At 31.8% G+C, this 19479-nt stretch overlaps 1 protein-coding gene and 2 long non-coding RNA genes across 7 annotated transcripts in view; 1 reads left to right on the forward strand and 2 right to left on the reverse strand.

Moving 5' to 3' along the window:
- Positions 1–1905: 1905 nt before the first annotated feature.
- Positions 1906–7184, reverse strand: LOC143242454 (uncharacterized). The gene is made up of 2 exons (XR_013022733.1): positions 6737–7184; positions 1906–2345 (listed from the first exon to the last, which is right to left on the reverse strand). It is a non-coding gene; the product is annotated as an uncharacterized LOC143242454 (long non-coding RNA).
- Positions 7185–9898: 2714 nt separating this feature from the next.
- On the forward strand, positions 9899–15681 carry LOC143242459 (uncharacterized). Its single transcript, XR_013022738.1, has 2 exons — positions 9899–9990; positions 13384–15681. It is a non-coding gene; the product is annotated as an uncharacterized LOC143242459 (long non-coding RNA).
- Positions 14599–19479, reverse strand: part of LOC143242450 (anoctamin-2-like) — a 67925-nt gene continuing 63044 nt past the window's right edge. For 4 of the 5 annotated variants that reach the window (XR_013022710.1, XR_013022712.1, XR_013022713.1 and 1 more), the window contains 4 exons: positions 18812–18990; positions 16796–16900; positions 15244–15983; positions 14599–15054 (listed from right to left, as the gene is read on the reverse strand). The gene's annotated coding sequence lies outside the window, so the exon portion shown is untranslated. Of the gene's footprint in view, positions 15055–15243; positions 15984–16795; positions 16901–18811; positions 18991–19479 lie in introns of those variants that run through there. The other variant, XR_013022711.1, reaches the window with a different exon arrangement.

A 19479-nucleotide genomic window follows, 5' to 3' on the forward strand; every position in this document is an offset into this window, starting at 1 on the left:
ATGGTTTACTTCATGTAAAGAAAAACATAGAGCAACCACCCACAACTGAAACATTGTTCAAAGACATTTCTTAAATATTTATAAAAAATAAAGAAATTTTGGTGGTTGACTTCATTTGATTACTGCATTCAAGTCTTGTTCTAATTTTTCATAAAGTATGCATCTTATATTTTATTAAAGTAATCCCAAATTTTTGCAATACTGTACTTATGAACAGGAATGTAACATCATAAGTTATTTTGTTTTAGAGCACAAGTCAGTGATCATGAAAATAAGAAATTGCCCTGGATCCTAAGATTATTGGCATCTATCATATTCATTACAGAAGATTTTAAACTTAAGATGTAAATGCTTTTAATATGCTATCCCTGCCTTAGAACTTCAAGAACACACTACTGACCATCATTTTAATTATTCCTTTTAATCAAGACAACCGTATTCCCTCTTATTGAATAAAGTAAAATCAAAACAGGACAAAACAGGTTTAAAAAGAAAGAGCCCCTACCTTATTAATCTGTTGATTGACAATTTATTATCTAAGTGAGGATGAAAGAAATGATTTAGTTTCAACATATAATCAGAAAGCTTTTTTAAGATGTCACATAGAGTACCAGTGCAGAAAAATTACCTCAGTCATGCAGCTGGATAAGTTATTTAAATGGATTGAAGACAGGCTATGTGGAAGGATGGGAAAAGTTAACAGAGTTCAGACAAACTAATGTTACAAATAGTGTGACCTGTGATAGGATCACTGCTTTCCTCATTTACATTACTGAAACACTGTTAATTAAGTTTACAGAAGATACAAACATCTTCAGTCAGAAATAATTTGATTTCGCACAAACTTAGATTAGTTGATTGTTAGGTAAATACATGACAAATGGTATATAATTATAACATATAATTATAATGTTATGCACTGGGATTACCACTACAAGTTAATGATAAACTTTAGATTGGAATGCTTTTAATTATGTTGATGAAATTAATGACTCAGGACACTGGCTGAATTCTTAAGCCTTCGTGACAGTGTTCTATCACATATGGTAAATTTTGGGTTGAATATACTGATTATCAGTCTCAGATGGCTACAGTATCATTAATCACTATTCAGGCATCATCTGGAGTACTGCATGCAGTTTTGGTCTCCATATTGTAATAAGTACATTGAGTTGATAGATATAATTCAGAGAAAGGTCACAAGGATATTATTTCTTGGACAGATAGGTTGAACTATGATGACAGATTCTTATTTCTTAATTACTTTTCTCACGTAAAGAGAAGGCCCAAAAATGATTTGAAAAATTCAAAACTATCAAGTAAATAGATCAACCTTTTTGTGTGTTAAATTCTAAGGATGGTAGGTCAAACAAGAGTTCACAAATTTAAGATCTGGAAAGGTCAAACTCATCTCCAGTTGAGGATTTTTTCTTTCAATAGGGTGGTGAATGTGGGGAAGAATCTGTCATCTATAATGCAATTCTACAGACGTTTAAGAAAAAGAGCTGTTGAACATTTGGAGGTGGATTTAATAATTAAGTTTTATAAGGAAGGTTGGGAGTTAAGAGATAATAGTACTAAAATGAGCAAAATTACCTAGTGCAGGGGGGTTTCCAACGTAAGAGTGCCCGAGGGCCACAACTACAGTCACAAGTCTAGTGGTGGGCGGCATTATATTTTTGTCAAATTAGGGCTTGTTAGTGTATTACATAATGCAAAACAAAGAGTAATAGATCCATGGTAGGGTTAATTTATGTCCTTTCAACATAGTAAAATGAGTTATGATTGGGGAAGGAGTTAATCTGAATGGGACTTACTTTATGTTACATGATATTTGGATGGACATATTTTCAAAAAAAGATGTATTTCATTGTGAAAATAAAAGGAAAATATAACTTAAACATGTTCAATTATGTAATGAATAATTTTATTGAAAAAATGCTGCATATAAAAGAAATTAGAATAGCAAACATATCTATGATATTTAATAAACTAAGTACATAAAAGTTTCAATGTGAACTATGAGGTCGCTCAGCAACACTGACCAAAGCAGGTTTGTTGACATGGAGTTCTGTCATTGCTAGTCTTAGGAGGTGAAGTAGAGAAGAATCTGTGAGGTGACATCTGTTGTGGTTCTTAATGAATTTCATAGTGGAGAACACACTTTCACATATATATGTGTGCTACCAAACACTGATGTAATTTTCTGTCCAAAGTACACAGATTTGAAAATAGATTTTTTGAAAGTAGTTTAAAGAAATCTGGTCCTTCTTCTTGTCTGGTTTGCAGAAAGGGATCAGCTTGCAAATCACATAATTCAAGTTGAACATCAGCTTGTTGATTTTCTGTTAACACAAAGAGGATTATTGAACAACTCTATCCTGCTTTTTATAATTTCAAATTCTTCGAATCTTGCATTAAACACATCAATAATATCTTCAAAATTTACACAAAATTCTAAAAAATCAAGTGACTCATCATCTTTGAACTGTTCTATTAATTACTGACAACTCAGAAAGTGGCCCAAGTCATTCTTTTCTAAGTAAACTTTGAAAATTCTTAACTTCTTTTGAAACCCATTTATGTTTCCCATTAAATCTGATATCATCTAGTTCTGCCCCTGGAGCTTTAGGTTGAGATCGTTAAGGTGAGTGGTGATGTCTATGAGAAAAGCCAGTTGTATCAGAAAATCCTTACTTTTGAGCTCTTCTTCCAATTGTGTTGTATCTGATGAAACAAATTGATTGAGGAATACAGGGATTTCTTTCCTTATTCCAAAATATTGTTCACAACACTTTCAGGGCAATGAGCCACCTTACTTGATTTTAAAGTAAGTATATGCTGCTTCCATATCCTCCAAGAATTCCTTTAGCTGCCAATGTAAAAAAGCTTTGTTTCCTCCTCTTATCAGGTAAATAACTTTAACAAATTTAAAACTTTGTTTTGATTCACTGATTTCCACCACAAAGCTCCTTGATGAATAACACAATGAAATGTTGGGCAAGTTACTTAATTTTCCTTAAAAAAACCAACAAAGCCTAATTTTTTCCAATCTTTGCAGGTGCGCCACCTGTCACTATTGCTGAACACTTATTGAAACCTCCGATTTTATCAACTGAATTTTTCACTGCCTTGAAGATATCCTTTCCTTTTGCGGCCCCGTGAAGAGCTCATACATTCAATAATACCTCTTTCTTTGAAATATCTTCAACAACACATACAAATATTAACAGCTGACTAACTTCTGCTTCATCAGTACTTTCGTCAAGACAGAGAGAAATAAGTACTTTTTATCCCAGTCCAACAAGCGAGTTTTCTAATTGTTCTCCCATATCAGTGACCCTTCTTTGTATGGTTTGGTTGGAAAGTGGCACTGATTAAAATTTCTCAGCAGTTTTGGCATCCCAAAACACCTTTGCCATTTCAACAGCACATTTCTTTATTAAACTGCTATCAATAAAAGGTTTCTTTGCCCTTGCAAGGTCAAGAGAAATGATGTATGAAGCATATGAAGTAGATGTCTGGCTTTCTGACAACTTGCTAAACATATTCGTTTGTTGTTTTAATTTCTTGCTGAAATCCACAATCTGAACTTTGAGTTTCTCCTTCATAATTTTTATACTTTTATTCGTGCATAGTTGAATAATGTTTTTTCACATTAAATTCTTTGGGCACTGATATAATTTGCATACAAATCAAACACTACAACTTGCCAATATTGTTTGTAATAAAATAATCAAGTTCCCAACATTCCTGGTACACTATTTTCACTGTTAATCTTACGTTTCTTAAAAATTTTGTTCATTTTTATATTTAACATGGAATTAAACAGTGATAATTTACAACATATCAACCACCACAACAGCAAACAGACAGACTGGCAACAGCCACCAGCTGGGCAAGTTCACTTTGTCTAGCAGAAAGGAGGGAGTATATAACTCAGTGAATCCACTTTGTCTAGCAGGGGGAATGATAGTATACTATGTTCACTTTGTCTAGTAGAAGGAAGGGAGTATACAACTCAGTGAATCCACTTTGTCTAGCAGGGGGAATGATGGTATACTATGTTCACTTTGTCTAGCAGAAGGGAGGGAGTATATAACTCAGTGAATCCACTTTGTCTAGCAGGGGGAATGATGGTATACTATGTCGAGGTGTATGTGACATAATTTAAAAGCTCTTACTATCAAGTTATTACTCTAAAATTATAGAGGCATAATTAATAAACATATAGGTGCTGACAAAATAAATTTTAAAATTCATTAGTGAATACTAGTTGGAGCTTTCATGCATTTTTACCTCGCAAGTAAGAATTTTTCATTTCTTCATTACAAAAAAAAAATTATAAAAGTAGGTTATGTTTCAATTGACTTTTGCAGGCCACATAAAACCATGCAGCCTGCGTGCCACCTGTTGCAAATCTCTGGTGGATCGATAGAGGACACAAGTTTAGGATTTGGAAAAACAGACTTGGCTTCAGTTAATACATTTTTATTTACATAACAGGATGACTGACTCAAGGAGTGTGTTACTACTGGCAATAGTGAAGGTTGGCACTTTACAAGAGTTTATTGATGGGTTTACAGTCTTACTTTCTCACAAGTGGATATGTAAGGAGAGCTTCGTAAAACCAACCAAATAGTCCTCTGTTGTCATACTATTGTTATGTATTACAAGTACATAAAGTAATATCTTAAGAATGGAATCCTATTAAATCAAGAATTATGAAGAAAAAATGCACAATATTAGAAAGCTGTAACTCATTAAGTGTTTGAAGTCAACATATTTCAATGAGGATTTTTTTAGTTAAATGCTTATGAAATACACTCTGAAAACAACTTAAACCGAGATCCTTTTTGAGCAAGAAATATAAAACATGTAACTTGTTTAATAAAATATTTTATTCATCAAAAAAGCTGTATTTTGTAAACTATTCAAAGCAAATAATGAAATTGTTGTTAAAGCACAACTGATAAATTTAAAATAATTTTGAAAGCAAGTTATAATTCATTTTGCAAAAGACAAGCAATAGACATTAATCATTATGTTTTTCACACATAATAAACATAACACCAAGAAATGTGTAAACTGTAATCACTCTAAAGAGACTGTTGTGTGAATCAACCTATTTTCTGTTAATTCCAACTGTACTGCAGAAAATAAAATTTTTATTTCAATAACAAATTCATTTATTTTCTGGTTATTTCTCAAAGAAACATTCTCAAGAGTGTTTGTTTTGATTTGATTTTTGTTTACAATGTTATGTCTATTATCACCTTATAAAATATTCACAATTATGAGGATAATTTGTAATTGGTTGATTTACTACCCTGTGACGCTAAGTCATTGGTCAAAGATTAGCACATTTTATCAATCAACTGTCAGTGTAAAGATGGCTATGAAGAATGTTTATAAAGAATGCACCATCTGATGGTACACCATGATTTTATTACTTACACTTAGTGTTTGGTAACTTAAATATCTTGTCAAAATCTGGGTATCAGTTAATCTGAAAATGTCTGAAGGTTATTGATGGTGCTATTATTTTTATAGTCTGTTACTATTTGTTAAAAGTGGTGCTCATCAACAATGCTAAAATTTAGAGGAGGAAAAATTTAAATCAAATTATATGCTATAAAAATATTTACCCAAAACAATACTATTTCTTCATTAAAATACATAAATAAAATAACACATATAATAGAAACTTGCAAATTGATTATATATTTACTATAGTGTAATTTTAAAGACTTTGTTGTTGTTTTTTTCCAATGATGAACTAATAAATGTTCCATGGTATGAACTTCACCTTAGCAAATGGGAGCTACTGCTACACCTGTATTGTCATTTCTACAATAATTGGTCCAGTAATTAGGTCACTCAGTTTGCAACTGAGAGTTGAGGTGCCATTTCTCATCCTTCAACATGCTCACTCTTACAACCATGGAACATTATATGCAACACTTAATCCCACTACTCATTTGTAAACAGTAGCTAAAGAGTTGGTAGTGTCGACAAACTACGTTCTCTCTAGTCTATTACTTAAACATTATGGACGATTATTACAAGTGGCCTTGTGTGGCTTTGTATGAAATTTCAAACTAAACTAACTAAAAGAACACTATGTATCATCTTAAACAGAAAACATGCAGACAATAGTAATAACACAGTAAGCAATATGAACCATTTAACCTTTACAGGTAGTTACATATTTCTAGAATATTTCACTACCAAAGTTAATTTCTACAGCAACAATAAATGAATAACATTAGTAATGCTATTACTGGTACAAACAGCAGTGCTGTCAGAAGGGGTATTAAGGCCGTGTTTTCTATTTGCAGAACCATGTCGGCTGTAATGCGCTATTATAATTAAATACACCTTATAATTAGTATGCTTGCTGCTGACACTGTCAATGACAGTTCTAATACTAAACACTAGAAATATAACCTTGGTATATTGAAAACATTACGTTAGGCTAATCGCCGTTTAACTTGTACTTCGAGTTTAATGAACTTATTTTCTTATAGGAATTATCTTTCTCAGCTTTTCATGATGACGAGAAATTCACCTGAAGTGAAAATGTATTCTCAAGATGGCTGGTATGGATAGTAAAACTTTAATTAAAATACAGTTCTGTACTTTTAAGTTTCATCTTTTTCCTCTTACGTCTTTGAATCTATTTAATTCATCTCACATAATTAAATAATAAGATAAATAACTTTTACTTTCTTACCTTTACACAGTATCAAAATATGTGTATCCATTGTAGCATTTGTAGTTGTACAGAACGTTAGGTTTGCTTCCAGGAAATTTATATTAGATTTAATCAGTTCTGCTACGAGTAGATATATCTTAGAGCTTCATAACAAACAAGAGCAAAAGTATCGTTATTTGCAACACAGCACACTTTTGTTTTTGAAATGTAAGTTTTTCTAAAATTTATAATAAATCAAGTCCTACTAACTGAACCGCATGTATAATAACATTCTAATACCAACTTCTCACAGTAACACTTTAATTCGCGCCATTTGTATACTTCGCCATCTGTCCTTTAAAAACCGACACACTCGAAAAGAAAAAAAAATTGACAAAACAATGCTTCAGTTAAAACACTCGCTTGATTGTTTTGTTTGGGACTGTATTTTTGCTGACATTTTAAAGTAAAAATAATCTTGTTTGTTTTGTTGTTAAATAAAAAGATACACAATGCATCATCTGCCCACCTTGGGTATCGAAACCTGATTTTAACAGAAAAGCACTTAGACACTCACCGCTTAGCTTGTGGGTGAAAATAGCTCTCGTGTTCCTTCCATAATTCGACTTTTATTTCAGACAATCAGCAAGAGAGCAGAGAGAGAAACAGACACGTACTTCACAACTTCGTATCTATCTTACTCCAGTAAGTGGACCCATACTGTTTGCTTTAAGTGAAATCTGTGAGTCAGAAAATGCAACAGAGAAGTAAGTAAAGTGAAATTTTGGTGCTGTTGCTAGATTATTAGCGTTTTAACATTATCAGTCATATGTCACCCATAACCCCTTGTGGGTTTTCTAATTTTATATTAACTAAGTCTTCCGCTTTTCTATAGCATTGCAAAACTTCCGGTTTATCTGCCAATTAGAATTTCTTAAGCTTTCGCATTTACCCTTGATATTTTATTTATGGCTAAACATGAATAGTCTATTTACGTTTTAGAAAACCTTGATTCAAAAAATCACGTTTGAGGTCAATAAATCCAAATAATGTTTCAAAAAGTTATAACGAATATAACACAGTGTGAAGGTCTTAAATGCTCGCTGTGTAATCTCCTAATGTTGATATTAAATTAGAATGTATTTCACTTCACATTCAAAAGACTGTTTTCATATATTAATATATCCATCATTTTATGAAAAACAATTCTGTCAAATGGAAAATTCCTAGATTAAAAATGACTTTGGGTAAGTTTTATGTTAAAATTTCTTAATTATAATTGATTTTCTTTACAAAATGTTTTCCAGGTATTCTGTATAATAAATTCTCACTAACTTACAACCCTCCCCCCGTGGCACAGAGGCATGTCTGCGGACTTATAACGTTACAATCCGGATTTCAATACCTGTGGTGGGTAGAGTATAAGTAGCCCGTTGTGTAGCTTTGTGTTTAATTACAATCAAACAAAAATCACTTACACTTTATTGTTTAATATTTTTATAGGTTTGAAGTCCATATGTCCTGATGGTTTTTCAAAACAATTACACTGTGTAACATAAATTTTGTTCCTGGATAATGAGTGCTATTTTTTAATTGCTTATGTTGTAAAAGTATAGAAAATGGCCATTATTCCATTCAAACTTTGCTTTTGTGACCTGGATAATGAAATTTAGAAATTAACCTATTTCCTATGAAAAAACAGGCAAATTTGCACGTGTTCATTTACACAAGGTCTGAATAAAATAACATATGAATCAAGATTTCCATGTATTTATACTAAAGTTATACAAAAATGTTTAGAAGTGAGTAGTTTTTCGAGATTTGCAACTGTAATGTAAATCACTTTCACATAACAGCCTCCAAATATAGTCTTCCATCATGTTTTCGTTATACGCTTCTTAGTAGCGGCGTTCAAAGTCCAGTATATCTTGGTGGAAGCGCTCGCCTTCCTCCTCTAAGGATTCTCCCATGTTCTCCTTAAATTTATCACGGTGAGCGTTAAGGATATGGACTTTCAGGGGCATCCTGCAGCCCATTTTACCGTAGTTCTTCACCAGAGTTTCAACCAGTTCTACATGATTTTGAACCTTGTGATTGCCCAAGAAACCTTGAATCACTGCGACAAATCTGCTCCAAGCTTTATTTCCTTCCTACTCGACTTCTTGAGAAATTCTGCGCACTCGAGGATCTTTATTTGTGGTCCAACGAAAACACCAGCTTTGACCTTTGCCTGAGACAGCTTAGGGAAGAAGTCTCGAAGGTACTTGAAGGCTGCAGACTCCTTATCGACTATTTATCACAATAATTTATATAAACTTCATCTCTTCATTCTCCTGTTTCTGGACCTGCAACACTACTCATTCCAGTATTGGGTTTATATTAGATGTGGAATAGAACTTTTGAAAGTTAATCCCTTCCTGGAGGCTCAGCAGTAAGTCTGAGCGTTTATAACACTAAAATTGTGTTTTGAAACAGTTCATTATGTAATTATCTGCATAATAGCAAACAAAAACTGCGATAAAGAAAGAGAAGTTATTAAATTAATCTAAAAAACAATAAAGTAAACTCGACAGTATCTGAGTAACACAAATATTTCATAAAAATGTAATTCTAGTAATAATTATTATTCAGCCTCCAGTACTTTCGATATAGTAAATTCTGCACTACAGCATTTAATATTACGGCGCCCGGCCTGGCCAAGCGTGTTAAGGCGTGCGACTCATAATCTGAGGGTCTCGAGTTCGCATCCCCGTCGTGAAAAACAACGGCCCTTTCGGCCGTGGGGGCTATTCGTTGGTAAAAGAGTAGCCCAAGAGTTGGCGGTGGGTGGTGATGACTAGCTGCCTTCCCTATAGTCTTACACTGCTAAAGTGGGGACGGCTAGCGCAGATAGCCCTCGAATAGCTTTGTGCGAAATTCCAAAAACCATTAATTTGGGAAACAATTAGTTTACTCATTTATTTAATTAGTTTTTAAGAAAAGTTTGTTTCCTTATTATAAGATGTTTAATTTTTCTTTGAGAAAATTTGATAAAATATAAATTATCTTGCTTTCGAAAGTTATAATGAAATATGTAATTATATTTCGAAATAACTGTTCGTATAGTGATAATATTTTCTAATTGTATCCATAGAGAAAACTTACTTTAGAAGTTTATTTATTCAAAATGACTTATCTTAACGTCAAGACTAATCGTTTTCCTGCCAAACTTGAACAGCACAAGTTTATGTTCCAAACAGTTAACCTTCCTTAAGAAAAATGGTGTATCCCTTCGAAGCTTAGTGGTGTCATTCGTAAGTAACCGTACAATGATGTTTTCCTTCATTTTGTCGAATACTATTGTGTAACATATTATAATAACCTATATTTTTAATGATGTAATATTTTGTTAGCTGAAGGGCAAATTTAATTCTAATTTGATATCAAATTTATGTTCTAGCATATTAAAAAAAGGTAATTATAAATATGAGGTAATGTTGAAGAGTTGAGAAAGTTAAAAGATAGTGTTTGTTTGTTTTTGAAGTTCGCTCAAAGCTACACGAGGACTATCTGCGATTGCCGTCCCTAATTTAGCAGTATAAGATTAGAGGAAAGGCAGCTAGTTGTCATCACTACCAACCGTCAACTCTTGTTTTACTCTTACCAACGAATAGTGGGATTGACTGTTAAATTATAACGCCCCTAGGGCGAGCATGTTTGGTATGACGGGAATTCGAACCCGCGACCTTCAGACTACGAGTCAAGTACCTTAACCGCCGGGCATGAAAAGATAGATATGATGATAGAAGTTTATTTCTAGTTAGAAAGTGAATGAATGGGTTAACTATTACAAGTATATTGATTTAATTTTACATAATTTTTAGAAATATTAATTGCTGGAAGATGAACGTAGGTCTACCACACTTTGTTATAGTAATAGTATATAGTCTAACTTAGAAGTATTTCAAAATTAGAGTTGAAAGGTATGACTTCTTGTGAAGCCCAAGAGTTGGCAGCGGGTGGTGATGACTAGCTGCCTTCCCTCTAGTCTTACTCTGCTAAGTTAAGGACGGCTAACGCAGATATCCCTCGTGAAATTCAAAACAAATAATGCTTGTGAAGTATAATGAAAATAAAACTTATAATTTCTATATTTAACACGTTTTATAGTTTAGTAACAATTATTTACAAACGTTGACGTCTTGCTGAGCTGGCTTTTTTTAATCATGTTGATAAAGTGTACAGAGCAGATAACACTAAGTATAGGAAATATACAAAAAGCACAAGTAGTCGTTCAAGAATATCAAACTTCGTAGATGATGAGAATTTCGTAACATGTCAGAAATTCGAGGGGGCGTTAGGATTATTTTAAATTGTTTGCTCGATAAAACTGTACCCAGTTTAAAATCGTTATCTAGGTTTGGAGAAATTGTTTAATATAATCGCTCTTCTGGTCTTTGGGCCTGAAATGTGAATAATCGGGTTTCGATACCCTTGGCTAACAAATAACCTACTGTGCAGTTTTGTGTTTAAAAATAAGAAGGAAACAAATTAAGATAATCTGAAATTAACTGTCAACTTAGTCTTCGAAATCTGCACTAAATTGTTGTTGTATAAGTTGCCAACATAATTACGAATATTTAGAATTACTATTGTATTACGTTGTTTTCATTTAGCATAAATCATAATTTTAACCAGGAGCCTTTGTAATCATATTTTTAGGAAATAAATTTTCAGTTCCTTCTAAAATTGCATTAAACAAATAACAACAACCAGTGTAAATAAACAAATAATAATGAGTTGTAATCAACATATGACACAAGAAGTTCATTTGACTGTTTTGAGAAAAAAATCAAAGAGAAAAACAACATTGTGTGGCAGCTCGCTTTTTGTAAGAAAATTTAAATAAAGATTATGCTGTTGCTGGAACATTGTGAAGGTAACAGGAAGAAACACTGCTTTTTAAGATTATATTTCCAGAAGTTTGTCTGTCTAGAGAACAGTTAAAGCTGTTTTTTCTTTGATTGTAACATTTATTTTTATACAGCTGTTATCAGTGCAGGAAATCCCTATTTTTCAGTATGTTCCATTTAAAGGGCACAAAAATTCAGAAAACTGTCAGGAAAAGTGGGAGAACGAATAAAGAGCTTCTTGGGCTCTTAAGCGTGCCCTAAACTCTGGCCTCAGTATGCACGACTTTGATGTGTATTCCCTCACTTTACTTGGTCAAATGAACCTTGCCCCCACTTTTAATTTGCCTTTACTCCTCTGAGAATGTTATTTATCAAAACCTATCAGCGTAGAAATAAAAAATTTTAAACATTTAACAAATTCCTCACTTAAAATTCGGCCAATTTATAAAATGAAGTTTACATTGACAAATTATTTACGAAAGAGCTGTAAAATTATATTTCATGACGGGTATTAGTTTGAAGATGGCCTGAGAAAGTCGAAACGTTGTTCTCTGCTTTACTTGTGTTAATACTCATACCAGCCATCTTGACATATATTTTTTACTTCAAGTGGGTTTGTCGTCATCACGAAAAGGTGTAAATATTTTACATTGTGTAAAATTCCAAAATGAAAAAAAAATGTATTTAAATATGTATTTAATATGTTTTTAACGTGTATATAAAAGTTCATCTCTTATGTTTATCGGTTTTAAGTGCTATCATATTCCTTAAAACATTCAACAAGATGAATAAACCTCTTAGGATAGCGTTTTCCAGACAGTGGCGAGGGCGGGTCGGCCTTTTGGCGGAAAATAAAAAAATAACGGAGGAAGAAAAATACTTCATTACAGAATATTTAAAATCAAGAAATACCAAAGACTGTATGGAATTGATGGTAAACAATTATAAAAAACACAGCACACTATACTTATCACAGTTTATTAACTGTACAATTGATCAATGGATGTATAATATCTTAAATTCACAGTCTTATATATCAATATCAAAGGTGCACTTGCTTCCAAGAAACATGAAATTGAAGAAATTAGTCATAGTCAAACCAATTACATATGTCATGTTGACCTGAAATAGTTTTATCTTTGACCCAATCTCTAATAAAAAATATTTATTGCGGCGCCACCTTCCTCGAATGTAGTGTTGACCCGAAATATTTTATCTTTGACCCAATCTCTAATAGGTAATCTGTATTACCGCACCACCTTTTTGGAATGTAGTGTTGACCTGAGACAGTTTTATCTTTGACCCAATTTCTGATAGAAAATCTTTATTGTGGCGCCACTTTCTTGAATGTAATGTTGTCCACATTAACTCCCTCATAGAAATAAAGTACTCTGATTCTTATATTAGATTTCGCGATCGTGCCAAATGGTCAAGATGCGGTTAGATTTTTGAGATAGAAATGTTTCTAAAGTTCGTCAAAAAAACAACAAACAAACAAACCAAAAACGAATTATAGAAATAGCCGACTTTTCCCAGTGTTGTCAAAAAAACATACACCTAAATTTCTTTAAGCTTTCGTAAGTAAACAGAAGATAAACATCTTCTGTGAAATAAAATGCGCATGTCCGAGGTTGTGTCGTGCGTGTACAACCACTGTTATTGATATTAAAACTCTCTTCTGAGCTATCGTGGTTTCTCGGTAGACAATCAATTCACTTTTTCGGTTTCGATCATTTTCTTCTTGACGAATAACTTTCTCCTGTACGTAACTAAACATCCTTTCTTGTCCTTTAGGAGCAGGAACTGTGAATAACGTCATCCGTGACCGAAGCAATTTTCAATATAATTTCACATTCTAAATATTGCTCTTTTAAACAGTAGCGTGAGACGTGTGAAACACACATGTTGCACATAAACCATTAAAGATATTTATCGGATTTCCGGTGTCAAAACGTACTCTACCGTCTTGTATAAGAATAAAGAAAACTGTGCCAGTGTATGAGATTGATGATTTAAGTTTTATCGTATAAATAACACAAATGACATCAGAAAACAAAGTTTTGATATACATGCAATTTATTTACAATATTTTAATGCAATATAAATGTAAACAAAACACACCGTATCTAAAGAAGAATTCTCTTCCAACATTTGTCTTTACTTAAGTACATTTTTACTCTTATGTGGCTCGCTCGTTCTCTCTGGGCAGGACGTGATTTAGCACTTAGCGTGTTGGATTGTGGATTCGTGGTTCGCATCCCATTGCAGAAACAAATCGCGCAAACACTTTGTGGTTTTCAGTATACCGTAAGAGTGATGGTCAAATGATGTAATCATAATAGTCCAAGAGTTGGTAGTCAAGTGATTTGATTATAATAGTCTGAAAGCAGATGGTCAAATGATGTAATCATAATAGTCTAAAAGCTGGCGCCCTTGTGATTTGATTATAATAGTCTAAAAGCTGACGGTCAAGTGATGTAATTATAATAGTCCGAGAGTTGACGGTGGGTGTTATTGAGCAGCTTCCTTCCCTCTAGTGTATCAGTTGAAATCTAGGGGCGGTTGCTGTTACATAAATATTCGAAACAAATAAACTAGTGTTTATTTACTTTAAAATTTTCATTCACCCTAACGAGTGATTCAAATTATTATTAAAGGATTATGACAAGTACATACTTAAACACAAATCTGTTAAAAACTGAAGTTGTATCCAATACATCTAGGTGAATATTCACTATTTTTCAATGATGCACACATTTATAACAGTAAGTACTAATTCATAAACTGAAGTTTTCATTAACTTTAAAGAATTTTCCTTTGAGTTAATCAAATAACTTTAGTGTACTCTTTGTTACAATCATTTCAAGAATTTTTTTCTGTTGATAATTTGACAGCACACTTAAAAAAAACAACTGACAACCAACGTATATTGACACTGATAAAAACAATATAGATGACAAATTTTGAACTAAAGAAAGGAAGGTTAAGATAAATTTCCTCTGAACAAAATTTAGTTCAAGATCTTTATTAAAAACAGCTTCTTTTCACTAAATCTACTTAACAATGATTTAAAAGTGATGACCAGTGTAAAAATTAAAAACTTTAATTCCTGATTTATCATTATTTTAAAACACTGGAACTTAATATTGTGGAGACACTAAAACAGTTCAAAGAGTAAACATTATCTTAACAATGGTGTTTCTGAAACAAACTCTGAACACAAGTTTGAGATTCATACACAAATGACAAAGTTGATAACAATTTGGAACCGTGACAGATTGTAGCATTTGTTGTTGATCTGTTAACACTGTTCAAGTCTTGTTCTTTAGAATTCTGATGGCACGTCACCTTGAACAAGGTGCAGGAGCAGGCATATTACTTCATTCTACAACTCTGGAATGGTCTTCCACTTCTATAGTATCATCTTCACAATGTTTGGTTCTACCTGTGTATTCAGAGATTCTCCTAAATCAGAAAAAAAAAAAAAAAAACGTGCTCAGTAATAATAGTAGAAAACTGAATATGAAATTACATTTAATAAATTGTGAAACAGACTTCAGGGAAAGGAACAAAACTATGTAACAGCACCAATGTCATTAAAAGAACACACTGTAAATATAATAATCAATTTACATTTTCTTTAGTTTTACTTACACAGTATTTCATTAAGTGTGTGTGTGTAACATAAGTGTTTATTTTGATTTCCTGCAGTATTCTTGTTCTAAATTCAGATTGGCTCCCGAGACCTAAAAGGTTGCCGACACCTGTTCTAAAAGATACGTGAAAGATAGAAGTTTGGTTAAAAATAATGAACACAATATTCTCACAACTTTTAAGTACTTATAAACATTCAACAAAAGAAAACATCAATGTTATAATACAAGACAGTTTAAAACTGTTGTCACCAAGATGGTGTAAACATTAAGTATATAAACAAAAATAAATAATTTGTTTAAGATTTAACAAGGTTTGACCTTTGAGGTTGTAATATATCAAATGTTAAGTGAAAGAAGAAATTTTCTAAATAACATAGACTTTTGCAAAGTTTAAAACGTACTTGTTCTTGTGGCACATATATGTATGGAAACTGTATTCCCTGTTGGACTTCATTGACCATAGATATTTGATTAGATGTTATTATCAACCTGTTCACTTACCTCTTAAACAGAAAAAAACTCTGCCTTGTTCAAATTTTTAAATATTACCAATCTGTGAAATAATGTGTTCCAAAATCATGGTGTTTTCCTCCTTCCAAGATATTTTGCTCTTTTTAGTTCTTCTTCAATAATCACATCATTGACGATGTGATTTTCATGTCTAATCTGTAGTTTCACAGACTTTGGAATGTCTGGTATTAACCAACAAATTAGAGTTGTCATGATGAATACAAGACACTAAAAAAAGGAAAAACATAAGTTTCACTGGAGCAGTTTTTAAAACATAATCCTTTTACATAACACTGTTTAACCAATACAGATTATAAAACTTTATGAACAATGATTAAATCATGAAGTCTTCTTAAATTACTAATGAGCATGTACAGTCATTCAGAACAGTATCAGTGCTACATAATAAGAAAAACATTCTACTGGATGAACAGAAGCCACAAAAAAATCTAACACTTATAGAATTGGGTAATAAAAGGATAGTTTATTAACAAAATGATTAATCAATCCATTTTGTGAAGGATAACTTAGTAAATGTTACTGAAACTTTTAAAACATTCTAGGATTGTCCTGGCTGTATTAAAATGTATTACCTTTTATACTCTATTTATGTTGCTTCATTAAAACAACTGAACATAGTTATAATGTTTATACATTTTCAGTCTCAGTAAATGTTAAAAGTTTCCAACTCCCTTGAAGTTAATTTAATACAGCAATTCTCAACTGGTTCTGTGGGTTTATGTACACCTAAACATATATTTAGCTTCCTCAAAAAATTTAAATTACAAATAAAAGGTGTTTTAATAAAAGCTATTCACACTTTATATTTGTTTTGAAAACTTTGGTTAAATAAAGTCTCAGGTTAGTTCTACAATTAACATTTAAAATATTCTATCTTTTGAAGAAAGAAGGTTGTATTTTATGTCCTTAAGTGAAAGCTACTGTTAATTGATTTATTTTAGTATAAACTAAAAATGAACTGCAAATGTAATTAAGTTTAATCAAAAATAAGATCTATAATTTGAAAAATTGTTTCCAACCACAAAAATAGAAACGAAAACCAAGCGAGCTGTAGCCAGCTGCCAATATAACGTCTTATATTCATATTTGTTGCTTGCTGTTGGGGCTCTCTATAGTCTTGGTACCTGAAACCATGAAATAAAATGACCTTAAAATAGAAGCCAGCATTTTAAACAACTTATTTTATAGTGGATGTTTTGCATTTCATAAAATTTTAACTTTACCTTAAAATTGTTATCTGTACTCAGACAAGTTTTTTAAAATAAAGTTAACTTTCTAACTTAAACAGCTAAGTACATTTTGTGCTCTTATATGAACAGCAATATCCAAGTTTGTTAGCAATATCAAATTGTTAGAAATTAATTCTATAGTTTTCTTCCAAAAAAGTTCCTTTGAAATCCTATTGAGTGAGGAGATGTTGTTGGAATTTTGTGGCTCTGATGTCTGGGAAATATTAATAGATTTGTACCAACAGAAAAGAAATAACATCATCGAAGGGTTTACTCTTCAAATTCTATTGTGTTTTATTTAAACAATATTTGTGTATCAATCCTGAAATACAGTCATTGAGAGAGTCGATGTAGTTGATTCAAATTTTGCTGAAGATAAAATCAGTAAAGTTCTCTCTCTTGAAGATGTATAACTTTTTTACTGCACATAAAACAGAATCTAGAAACAATCCTTTCATCTTCCTCGGAGAAAAATGTATTAAAGTTTTGTACAAATGTTACTTCTTTCAGAATAAAAAATAAAACTGATGGTGAATGTTATGAAATCTCTTGTGATTATTTTTAATGTTTATAAAAGGATAATAAAATTTCTGTTTAGTACTATGAATAATTATGTTACATTAAAAAATATTGCATAATGCACTTGAATAGAATTGTAAAACAACTGTTATTTCTAACTAACCTACAATTAGGTTTATAAAAAAAAAAAAAACAAATTCATTACTACTTAAAGCAACACTTTTGTCGAAACCCATCAGGCTAGCTTCGTGAAGTATTGGCTTTGACTGCCGAAACAAAAGAAACTTGCCTGATTTATGGATAGAATACACTCTTTTATTAGTTATATAAATACAACCAATTGTCCAACAGCAATATAAATGAGAATTACACAAATTTCTTGAAAAACAGAAGATAATACAAGGATTTGTCATTTGGGTTGAAATTTTATATTCTGAGTTGTTAGTATCTGCTATATATATGTTTCTAATTGGTTGAACAATCTGAAACCCTCACAAGAGGAGAGAAAAAAAAATATTTGTAAATGAAAATTCAGAGCATCACCAGATTGTGCAGAGAAGTATATTCATTTTTTAACTTAAGAATTAAATCTTATGTAATACTAATATTTAAGTCATAAAGTATCTTTTTGTACCAAGTTTAATAATATGTATTATTTTAAGTAGTTTAATCAACCCTTTATTGTCTCCACCCATATATCTACACATGCTAGATATCACCTACAGCATTATATTTGCACATGCCAAACATCATTTCAATCCATATGTCTATGCATACGAGACATAACCTTCATCGAAATATCTACGCATACCAGATATCTTTTCCAATATGTCTGATCATGCTAGACATCATTTCCACCCATACATTTAACATGATAGACATCATCTGTACCCATCTATCTTTGCATGCTAGGCATCATTTCCACCAACTTATACATGCCAAATGTACCATGTTGCATTCAACTGCCTTGAATCTGGTTCATTGTGGTAAAAATGTTGTTGCAATGATGAAAAATACTTTCATGGATGATAACTTTGAAACTAACTCAATAAAATGGTTGTACCTTGCACAATTTGATATCCCATGTCAATAGGGTTAAAGTTTGAATCTACGTAAAACGGTTGTAACTTGTTCACTTTGATGTCTCACGTCAGTAGGGTTAAAGAGACACCACACTGGTATCCCATGCCAGTTGGGTTAAAGAGACACCACACTGGTTCTTAATCACACATACATTGTTTTCTATGCTCTGTTAATTTGAAACAATAAAACAAAATTAACACTTACTTGCAGTATTCCACACTGGTGTCAGGTTCAGAAAGAATATTCAAATCACCAGGAAAGTCACTGATGTTGAAATCTGACAGAGTAAAGTTCAGAAATCCATTCAGTGACCCATCTGGTGAAATGAAAACTTTATAAAATGTCTCCTCTATAAAACTTGATGTAAAGGCAATAATTAGTGCCTGAAAAGTAAGAATATAGAATTAACAGTTCAGAAAATAACACACTTTCTTTCACCTTAAATAATATACTGTAATATTATTTAGTTTGATTGTGTAAGAGCAAACATTATTAAGTTTCACACCATTAAGTATATTGGACAATGTAGAAGAAAATATTCACATATGTAAACGTCATAGTACACAGTTAACTGGGTTTGACATTGTGGATTATAATAAAATTCACTGTGTTAAATGTCTATTGCATCACTAACCATGCTTGATAGAACAGAAAATAATAGCATTTTCATCTTAAATTTCTTATGACATTGTTACTTTTTTATATTAAATGAACATCAATTTACTATATAGAATTATTATACTATAGAATTCCAAAATAAAGTAATACACTGTACTTCAAGTGATCAGAAAGGTAAAAAACAATTTATTGTTTCTATTGACATCAATATGTAATACATTATAAACTCCTGTCTCTTCATAATAGTAACAATT

The sequence above is a fragment of the Tachypleus tridentatus genome, unplaced genomic scaffold (assembly GCF_004210375.1).
Source record: "Tachypleus tridentatus isolate NWPU-2018 unplaced genomic scaffold, ASM421037v1 Hic_cluster_2, whole genome shotgun sequence".
Lineage (NCBI taxonomy): Eukaryota > Metazoa > Arthropoda > Merostomata > Xiphosura > Limulidae > Tachypleus > Tachypleus tridentatus.